Raw genomic sequence first — 10,296 nt, 5'->3', positions numbered from 1 at the left:
TAAACCTTAGTGATGTCACATATGAAAATGGTTATCTCTTAAAGTCTAACAGGACTGTAGAAGTTTTATATCTTGTTGTTTTGTGTGGTCAAACTAAGGGGCTGAGCAACATGAAAACCTTACAGAAAGGGGACAGAGTGATTTATAACAACTAAAAATTGAAAACAGTCCAAATGACCATTAAAAGAGAAATGGATAACCAAAGGGTGGCACATCCATACAATGAGCTTTATTATTCAGCCCTGAAAACTGATGAAGTACTGATCCTTGCTACAACATGATGAGTCTTGAAAACATTTTGCTCTGTGAAAGAAGAGAGAAAAGACCAAGGACTGTACTCACATGTATATGGAATGCTTACCCAAGGCTGGGGAGTGCAGACATATGGGGACTGGAGAGTGACTGTTAGTATGACTACAATTTCTTTTTGGGTTGATTTAAATGTTCTAACATTGTTGTAGAAATGAATCATAGCTATGATTTACTAAACCAATTGACTTGTATGTTTGAAATGGGTCAATTGAAAGGTATGTGCATTATAAAATTAGACTAACATTCTAAAGAGTAGTGTAAGTGATTTATTCTCACCATGTTTCCCCTGTGATTTCATGCAAAATTATATCCCATGTAGTATCTTGCAAGCAAATAAAGAAAATGCAATAATTTGGCTTGAACTGTGGTTAATTTTGAAAGACTTTTATGCTTACTTGTAGGGCAGGTCCAGGCAGCAGCACTCACATGCACAACCTAAAACAAGGTGTAGAGCAGGTCAGGCCATACCACCTCATACAAAGGCCTGGACATATGGGGCAGGCCATGTCAGGTAGGGGCCAAGTACCTGCTGGCATGCGTGGTCTGGGAGTGGCCTGAGCAGGGGAACTTGGGAAACTACCCTAGTGGGTCATAGCTCCCACTGATGAGCACATGGTCCAGGCCTGGGTGTTGGGCAGGCTGGGCAGTGTAGCTCCATTTGTCAGCAAGAGTGTGAGTTGGTTTGGGAAGAGGATGGACCAGGCGGGGCCGAGCAAACCATAGCCCACTGGCAAATACAGACACCAGGCTGCAGTGCAGGTCCTGCTGGGCTATCACACCTACTGGTTTGCATGAGCCAGGGATGAGAGCAGACTGAGCAGGCCCAGGTTGCAGTACCCACTAGCGAGAGTTGGGACTAGGGGTTGGCTGGGTCAAGCCAGGCTGCAGCATCCAAAGGCAGAGGCCATGACAGGAGAGGGGCTATGCCAAGCTGGGTCAGAGCAACCAACTGGCATGCATGAGATCTGTGGCTGGGATCAGGCCTGGTTGGGGAGCTAAGGGGACACCGTGGCTGGGTTGTGGGTCCCTCTGGAGAGCACAGGGGCCAGAGTAGGGGCTGTGGTCTGGTCTGAACATGGCTACAGTCTCCCTTGGCATGGGTGTGGACTGAGTCTGGGTATGCAAGTCTGGGTATGCAAGACTCCAGCACTCCTTGGAGCTCGTGAGAACCAGGATGGGTATAGGATGGGCTGGGTTAGGTAGATCTCTGTCCCTGCTGAGCCATATGTGAGCTGTGTCTGGGTATGGACTAGGATTGGCTGGGCTGTAGCGTCCAACAGTAAGAACCAGAATGGGTGAAGGCCAGTCTGGAAAGGCTACTGTTCCGGCTAGGATAGGAGATGAACTAAGTAGGCATGTCCCATGGGCCCACTGGTAGGTGTGAGATCTGGCATTGGGAGAGGTTCTGATGGAGGAGCTTGGCAACTTCTCTGTCAGGACATAGTTCCTGCAGGTGAGTGCAAGAAACCAGAAAGGGAGCAGTCCAGACCAGGCTAGATTGTGGTACCCACTGGCTTACCTTTGGCTCAGGTCTGGGGCAAGCCAAGCTGGGCTAGTTTATATCACCTGCTGGCAAATCTGAGCGCCAGAATGGTGTGGGTCATGCCAGGTCGGGCTGCAATACCAGCCAGTTCACATTAGGACTCGGGACTGGCTGGGCTGATAATGCTGTAGTCTCCACCAGCATGAGCTGGAATTGGGGGCGGGGCGGGGCGGGCCAGGCCAGGCCAGGCTATAGCACCCACTGGCAAATGCTGAGGTGAAGCAGGCCATACCAGACTGGGCTGCAGCACCCAACCAGCACATGTGACACCCAGGAGAGAGTGGGAGAACTCATTAGGGGGATTGCAGTGAGCTCCCTTGTTGGGTCACTATTCCCACTGGTGAGCATGAGAACTGGCATGGGGGTGCAGACCAGACCAGGCAGGGCTACAATACCTGATGGCCTGCATGTAAGCTGGATTGGGGACAAGCCAGGCTAGGTAGACTGTGCCTATTAGTACATCCATAAGCCAAAGGGGGTGAGGGTTGATTGGGCTTTGCTGCAGTATGAGCGAGCAGATGCTGGCACAGGGGGAAAACTCTTGCGCTAACCTGCAGAGCTACCTGGAGAGTGCAAGATCCAGAAGTGGGAGTGAGCCCATTAGGGAAACAGTGGGTACCTCCCTCTTGGGTTGCCACTCCCGCAGATGAGCAAGAGAACCAGGACTGGGACAGGCATGGCCAGACAGATGGTGCACCCTCTGGCACCAGTGTGGCCTGGATAGTGGGGCTGGTGGGATGAACTCGGCTTCAATGCCCATTGACATGTGTAAGACCTGAATAGGATGTGGGATGGACAGAACCAGTCTGCTGTACATACTGGCAAGCATGGGAACTGGGGCAGAAGGCAAACCTGGTGGGGGTTATTGCGGGTCATTCCAACCAGGCTTCAGCTCTCATTGGTTTGTGTGGGGGCCAAGTGTGCAGTGGGCAGGATTGGGCTGGACTCCAGCACTCCATCGGTTTGCATAGAAGACAGGCCTGGAGACAACTGACCCAGAAATTGCAATTAACAGTATGCGTGTAGGCCGATTTAGGCGATGGACTGTGCTGGACCCTGTATTGGCAAACACACAGGAATCAGGTCTGGGATCATCTCAGATGAGGTTTCTTTGACGATTCCCTCCCAACTGAACTGCTGCACTCAGAACTTCAATCGTGGAGGGAATTGCATGTTCCATGGTCTGACTGTGTCAGAGCTGAGCCTCTTGAATGGCTTAGACGGAGCAGTGGAGAGTATATCCAGATGCATGTGGAAAATATGGCAGTATATTGGAGCCTGCAGGGGACACCTGGTGCTATAACAGGACAGAGGACAGAACAAATCGATCAACTACCCCAGCCAAGTGTTGGCAGTGAATATCTGGGCAAATGGAGACTCTAAGGTGGACTATGTCAACCAATGGATTCTGGAGAGATTTCATCGTGATTGGAGTGGTGAGATCGACTGCAATTTAGAACTGTTGAACTATTAAATCCACTTGAGCAGGGCCCTCGGAGCGTGCCCCACATGGGGGCCCTGGGATGGTTGGAAGGCTGGGTGTGGCTTCTCCCCTTTTTCCTCCTCTTCCTCCAGACACAGGAAGGAAAATGGAAAATGTCAAAACAATGGTCTCACCCGCTCTCTTCTAGCCCTTAACTCTTCGCACCCTAATCAAATATGTAGAACAATAAAACAAATCCTGATTTTATACCCTGCATTCCTGATGACATTTGTTGTAAATATGCATTGTCAATATTACTAATATGAGACTATCACATTAACAAGGTGCTTAATATACTGTTTATTTCACTATCATATCCTTATCCCTCAATTTCTTTGTTAAGCATAAAAATGTAGTGGCAAAAATATATAGTTTTTACATCAGTAAGTGCATTATACATTAGAGACTTCCACTAAAAATGTATGTGATGTGCTGTCCAGAGCCTCATTCAGGCAGGGAAGACTTGTTCTCCCAGGTGCGCAATATGCTGTCCAAAGGTGGCCTTCTTAGGTGACTGCCTCATTCAAGTTCCCAATTTCTCCCTAGGGTAGCTGGCATCCAATGATCTCTCAGTATATCACAGATGCCGGATTTCCCTGTTCCAACCCAAAGGATTCACACAGCTCTAACAATGTTGTGACAGTGACTAGGTTGAGGCTTTCACTGATCCTGCATTGCTGATCAACTTCTCCCTCTGGTCCTTGCTGCCTTCCCTGTCTGTTCAATTGTGTAAGCCCCAAAGACACTACCTAACCATTCTGCTCCTGATCTCCATCTCAGGGGGCTGCTTCTTTGGACAGTCATTCATCCCTATGTTAGCAACTCTTTCGCGTTTATTTAAGTAGACATCCTTTGCCCAACTTTAATGAGCATCCAGTGTGTGCTAAAAAACCATGTATATTCTTTCTTTGATGATATGGTATTCTCTGCTAAGATCAAACATGTGAATCATTTTGTCAGGTTTTCTATGTAGCGTTGCTAATGTTTTATCCATAGTCCTATCTCCATCAGAGCATCCTGGTCAAGTATTGATGCCAGAGTGGTGATTCCCTGCCTTGACAAGAAGAACCAGAAGTCACTGAGTGTACTTCTTAGCTCAAGAGATTGATACTTTGTCCTTGGCAAGACAAAGAAGCTAGGACTTACACAAAACATTTGTTATTCATTTAAGAAACAAAAGTCCTGGGGGTGTTAAGCCACTGCCTGCCACACCAACATCCCATATGGGTGCCAGTTCAAGTCCTGGCTGCTCCAGTTCCAATCTAGCTCCTTGCTAATGTGCCTGGGAATGCAGCAGAGGGTGACTCATTTGCTTAGACCCTTCGAATCCACGTGGGAGACCTGAATGAAACTCCTGACTCCTGGCTTCAGTCTGGCCCAGCCCCAGCCATTGCAGCCATCAGCTGAGTGAATCAGTGGATGGGAGAGCTCGGTCTCTTCCCCTCTCTTTGTAACCCCTCCTTCCAAATAAAGCTTTTTAAAAAAAGAGACAAAATTCATTGAATGTGCCATTTCTCTCTTGTTCCCATAAACCTCAAATCCACTTATTGAGAATACAGTGCCATGCATTGGTTACTGAAAATTAGAAATCTGAACTGAAATTAGAATACCACTAATTTTCAGCTGTGTAACTGATCAAAGACATCTTACAAAGTAGATCCTGGGTTGAAAAGTGAAACAAACCTAAAGAAATGCAGTAGAAATAAACCACTTCCAGCAATGGGCTGGATATAATGTGGATGTCCTTGCTGCACTCTCCAGCAGATGGTGTTGGTGAGTTCCTGCAAAAATTGCAAACTGGGTATTTTTTAACCAAGTAATAGAGCATACTTCATAAACTAAATAATGAGCCTGTTAAGACACTGATTTGTATAACTTTACACATAGTATTCTGTTGGATCCTGTGTTCTGTATATGGGTGTGATGTGAGTCACTTTCATAATTAATGAGTAATTAAGTAGGCAGAAATTCAGCAGTAACAGCAATTGAAATTATTAATTTCCAGTGAACAGCATGTATTTGACTTCCAATAGTCTTTCAAAGACTTAAAACATGATAGAAGATGTACATGATTTTCTTTAGCTCTTGCCCAGCCTGCAAAAGTGGGCATAATGCCATTTCACTTTTTAAAACCCAATTGCTTATTCATATAGAAAAGTGTTATAAAAAGCAGATTCACACTTTAAAATATGGGTAAGAAGTTTTAAGATAATTATTTAACAGTTGAATTTATTATTCTTGCCACACAATTTCTCTATTAGACTGTAAATTCGGACCATTTTTAGTGTTAAACACATATCATGTATTTAACAAGCATAAAATACAGCAATAAAATACCAGTATAAAATACAGCAATAGTCCACTGGATCATTTTCCAAGAATCGCTAATTTCACAGGGCATACACTATGACAGTAGGTAATCAGGCTTTATAATTTGCTACAGATGTGAAGATTTCATGGCAACTGGAGGTCCCTGATCTCTTATTTTATCCTCTGAAATGGAATCTCTCCGTGAAATCACTGGTACCCGTCTTTCCCATAACTACGTTGTAACTTTTAAAAATTTTCAATTGTTTATTTTTTTGGTCTTTAAATCATTATGGTCACTATTCCCTAGAGCCTTCAGAAAGGAAAAAGTTATTTGTCTAATCATCTAGTTATTTGGATAAGCTACACATCCGAGCGATTGAGAGGTGCACACACTGAGGAACCTGGCAGGGTGCTGGGATTTTGCAAATTCTCATTCACACCCGCACGCACACATACCAAGGCACACACACAGCACACATTTACACCATAAACGCCATTTATATATCTACATACATTTATACTCATCGTCTGCCCACACCCCACATAGCTGTACACACAACGCTCATACAATAAACATCGTCTATACAACTATTTGTACTCACATACAACTCACCTGTATACACCTACACTCAAGCACACACACAGCACACACACTCCATAAGCAGTCTAATGCTACGAATCACACATACAAACCAACAACACACACTCCCCAATCAACGTGCACATTCCAAATAAAGTGCCTAAAAACACACCAGAATACACACAACGCTCACACTCCTGCTCCGGGTCCCCTAAAGTGGGACTCCTGCAGAATGGCGAGTCAGCAGTGACACCCACGGCCGCGCTGCAGACGGACGCAGCCGCGGACACCTCGTGAGCTTGGGTACCTCCCGGGGTCTCGAGGCACAGACACTGGGGGAGCTGCGACTGAGGGAACGTGGGGCGCGGGTGGCGTCGGCTGCGCGTGACAGAAAACACCGCCCGGGGCGCGCCTGGGGCAGCGTCCGAGAAGCCCTCCGCGTCCGCTCTCCTCACGCGCCGGCACGGGGCGACGTGTGCGGGACGCGCGGGACGCGCGGGCGGGCGGTACCGAGGCGGCCCGGGTCGGAAAGCAGCGAGGGAAGCCGGAGACCGCGCCTCCCGGCGGCGCTGGATCCAGGCCGGGATCGCCCAGGGCGCGTGCGCGGGGGGCGCGCCGCGGCGGAGGGCGGAAGGGAGGAGGCGGCGGAGGCTGGGCTCGGGTGGCTGCGTCCGCTTGCTCACCCCGGGCGGCTCCTGTGGAGCCCGCGGCCGCCGCTCGTCAGGCGCCGCGTGCCGCCTGCCCGCCGTGCCGCGCCCGCCCCGCAGCGAGTGCCGCCTGCTCGCTCGGCCGTGCCCGGCCGTGCCCGGCCGGACGCCGCCCGTCCCGGCTCCCGCGCGGGGGTCCGCGCCGACGCGGAGATGAGTGCGGCGGCGCCCGCGCCCGAGCGGGGCTGGAAGAGCGAGAAAGTGGACGAGGCGCAGGCCCTGGCGCGGAGTTGCGCGGCCCGCAGACCCGACTTCCAGCCGTGCGAAGGGCTGTCCATCTGTGCCACGCACAGCCATGGCAAGTGCTTCAAGCTGCACTGGTGCTGTCACCTAGGATGGTGCCACTGTAAGTCGAGTGGCGTCTCGGCGCCTTCCGTCCGGGCTCGCGGCCGGGACTGGGTGGTCGCCGTGGGGCTGCGGGCTCTGCGGGGTTCACGGTGCCACAAGCGGGGCCAGGGCTGCCCGCGGCTCGGGTGGGCACTGGCGTGGCAACGGGGGCGGCTGTCGGGGCAGTCCGGCCGGAACCACTTCTCCAGATGAAACGTGCTGGTCGCGGACGGGCTGGAGTCGGGGTGTGTGCCTCACCTCTTGCAGGTGACCGGGATGGGGCAGCGTGGAGGGAAATGGCAGAGCAGGTGGAGTTGAGGGGAACCCTTTTTTCCTGGAGGTGATGATGAAGGTTTCCTCTTTCGCCCTTTTACTTTGGTTTCTCTCCTGGGATGCAATTTAAAGCAAAACCGCCGCTGGAGTCGAATAGTGTGCCTTTCAGTGTGTTATGGAGAAGAAGGCTGTAAGTGTGGGAGGTTGCCTCTAGGAAGGTAAAGATTTGTGTGGGCTGACCCCATGCTTACCTAGTTGGAGCATTTGGACTATGAGTCTATTATGACAAAGCAAAGTAAGCATGGATAACATTCACTCAATATTGCCATATCAGATCCTTTCCTGTATTTGCTTAGAATTCAGTTTTTTGTCTGTTATGACAAGTTAGAGTATGTACATTTAAAAATTTTTTAAATAGTCATTTGTAGGGTTTTTTTTTTATTGGAATATCAGATGGACAGAGAGACGAACAGAGAAGATAATCCGCCCAATGATTCACTCCCCAAGCGGCCACAGTGTCCAGAGCTGAGCCAACCCAAAGCCAGGAGCCAGAAGCTTCTTCCTGGTCTCCCATGCAGGTGTAGGTCCCAAGGTTTTGGGCCATCCTTAACTGCTTTCCCAAGCCACAAGCAGGGAACTGGATGGGAATCAGGGCCGCCAGGATTAGAACCAGCACCCATATGGGATCCTGGCACATACAGGTGAGAACTTTAGCCACTAGGCTACTACGTCAGGCCCTTATTTTTCTTTTAAACCCCAAGGGAAAGTCTTTGGTCGACTAGTGTTTGTGATAGAGGGACATGTGGCAACAATGGGACAGCAATGTACATAACAAGCCTATGTAGGCTTATTCAAGAAGTGTGGAAGTCAATAACAAAGGAATGACTTCTTGGTAAGTCGCAGTTACAGAGACTGTTATTAGATTGATGTTGTCATGTCCTCTAAGAGAGCAGCAGAGATGGCTAACAATGCTGACAGATGTTGCAGTGATGTAGGCAGAGCAAGGGGAACACCAGCATGGCAGCAGACCCAGGGATGAGATGACAGACATGAGCGGCCATTGAGCATCAGTGCAAGACCTTGAGGGTGGGTGCCCACTTACATCATCTCCAACAGGTACCACAGCCGCCTTGTCCCCATCCCTGCCCTCTTGGGGAGCCAGATTTGCACTCCTGCCAGGTAATATTTCACATGCACAGACACTTGGTACTGGTGCAGGCAGAAGGCAGCAAGCTCTTGTTTAGCTGAACTAGGGAGACACTTGAGAAATGGCCAGTGACATTCCCGGGAGTTGAGAAGCTGCCTCAGAACTGCTGCATGCCATACCTGTTGACTCCTTGTTCCAGCAGGATGTCAGGCCACTTGGGGCAGGTCAGCCTTGCCAGCTAACCTTTGTGGAGATGGTCAAGGTGGTGAAGTGTCCATGACAGTGGCAGTGTCCCCCTAGGCAACAGAGCTGATAACTCCCAGGAGGTCATTGTTGATTGTTGGCTTCCAGAGGAACATGCACTAGACTGGTGGTGACTGGTTACTATGGCCAGGTCGGCTGGCATGGGTGAGGCAGTTGTCCTTGCTGTGTTGAATGGTGACAACTGCTAAATACTATCTAGTAGTTGGGACCTGGTTTTGATTTCACGAGGTGAAAGCCTTTCCATGGCAATCATCATTAATCATCAATGTTTGCATAACCTCAATGAGCAGAAGTAGAAAACCTTGTTTTAACCTGAGCTGCAAGAGGCGGAGGGTTGGGCCTTTTTCAGCTTTAATCTGCCTAGGACTGGCATGCTGAGTTCATAGGTAAATGGAAGCAGCATTGGAAATTACAGTCTAAAAATGGCAGGGGAGAAAAAGAGGATTGACAGATGCAAAATTTATAAATTTCACTATTTTCTCCATTGATTATAAAACAAATCTGGTGGTGCAAGTGTTTGATGGATGCTAATACTTACTGAGTTGAAATGCCTAATGTATGCATTTTATGTATTCCAAGTCTGTATCATGTCCCCTAGTTATGAGGGTGCCAGATACCTGTTTCTTTTCAGAAGACTCAGGTAGGTGAGTGTTGTACTAAGGACAAACTCAGTCGACTTGTAACTTGTCCTAAGAAGCCAGCACCCTGGGGTCAGGCTGTTCAAAGCCGACCCTTCCCAGCAATCGCGTGGTTTTCTGCCCTTCTCCCTGACATGCTTGGTGGTGCAAGAAAGGTGGTAGCACTTCAGAAAAAGACCCGAGAATTTGTGGTGCTTGGGAGTAGAATTCTAAGAGTGAAGAGAAGAGTTGGGCCTGAAGATGGGTATCTGTTCCTGATGCCTTTTGACCATTGGATGTGTTAAGGATGGGGCCCAGCTGGTATTGGCCACAAGTACAGCGCTAGATGGGAAGTGGGACCACTGGGTTTAGCACCAGCGCCCATATGGGATCTCAGTGTGTATAAAACGAGGACCATAACTGCTAGGCTGCACTGGGCCCTTCTCTTCCTATTTCGACTGTTATATGGAAAATTATCTCTCTTTGTGAAGGTTTACTTATGTTTATTGGAAAGGTAGATTCACAGAGAGGAGAGACAGAGATCTGGTTCATTCCCCAAGTGGCTGCAACAGCCAGAGCTGAGCCCCTCCAAAGCCAGGAGCCTCCTCTGGGTCTCCCATGCAGGTACAAATTCCAAGAACCTAGGCCGTCCTTCACTGCTTTCCCACACCATAAGCAGACAGCTAGATGGGAAGTGGAACAGCCAGGACGAGAACCAGTGTCCATATGGAAC

At 49.1% G+C, this 10,296-nt stretch overlaps 1 pseudogene; it reads left to right on the top strand.

Annotated features, from left to right (window-relative positions):
* Positions 1–5,071: 5,071 nt before the first annotated feature.
* LOC131479868 (peroxisomal bifunctional enzyme-like) overlaps positions 5,072–10,296 on the top strand; it is a 46,050-nt pseudogene continuing 40,825 nt past the window's right edge.

The sequence above is a fragment of the Ochotona princeps genome, chromosome 3 (assembly GCF_030435755.1).
Source record: "Ochotona princeps isolate mOchPri1 chromosome 3, mOchPri1.hap1, whole genome shotgun sequence".
Classification (NCBI taxonomy): Eukaryota; Metazoa; Chordata; class Mammalia; order Lagomorpha; family Ochotonidae; genus Ochotona; species Ochotona princeps.
The sequence above is the reverse complement of the archived record's forward strand: the minus strand, read 5'-3'. Positions and strand labels throughout refer to the sequence as shown.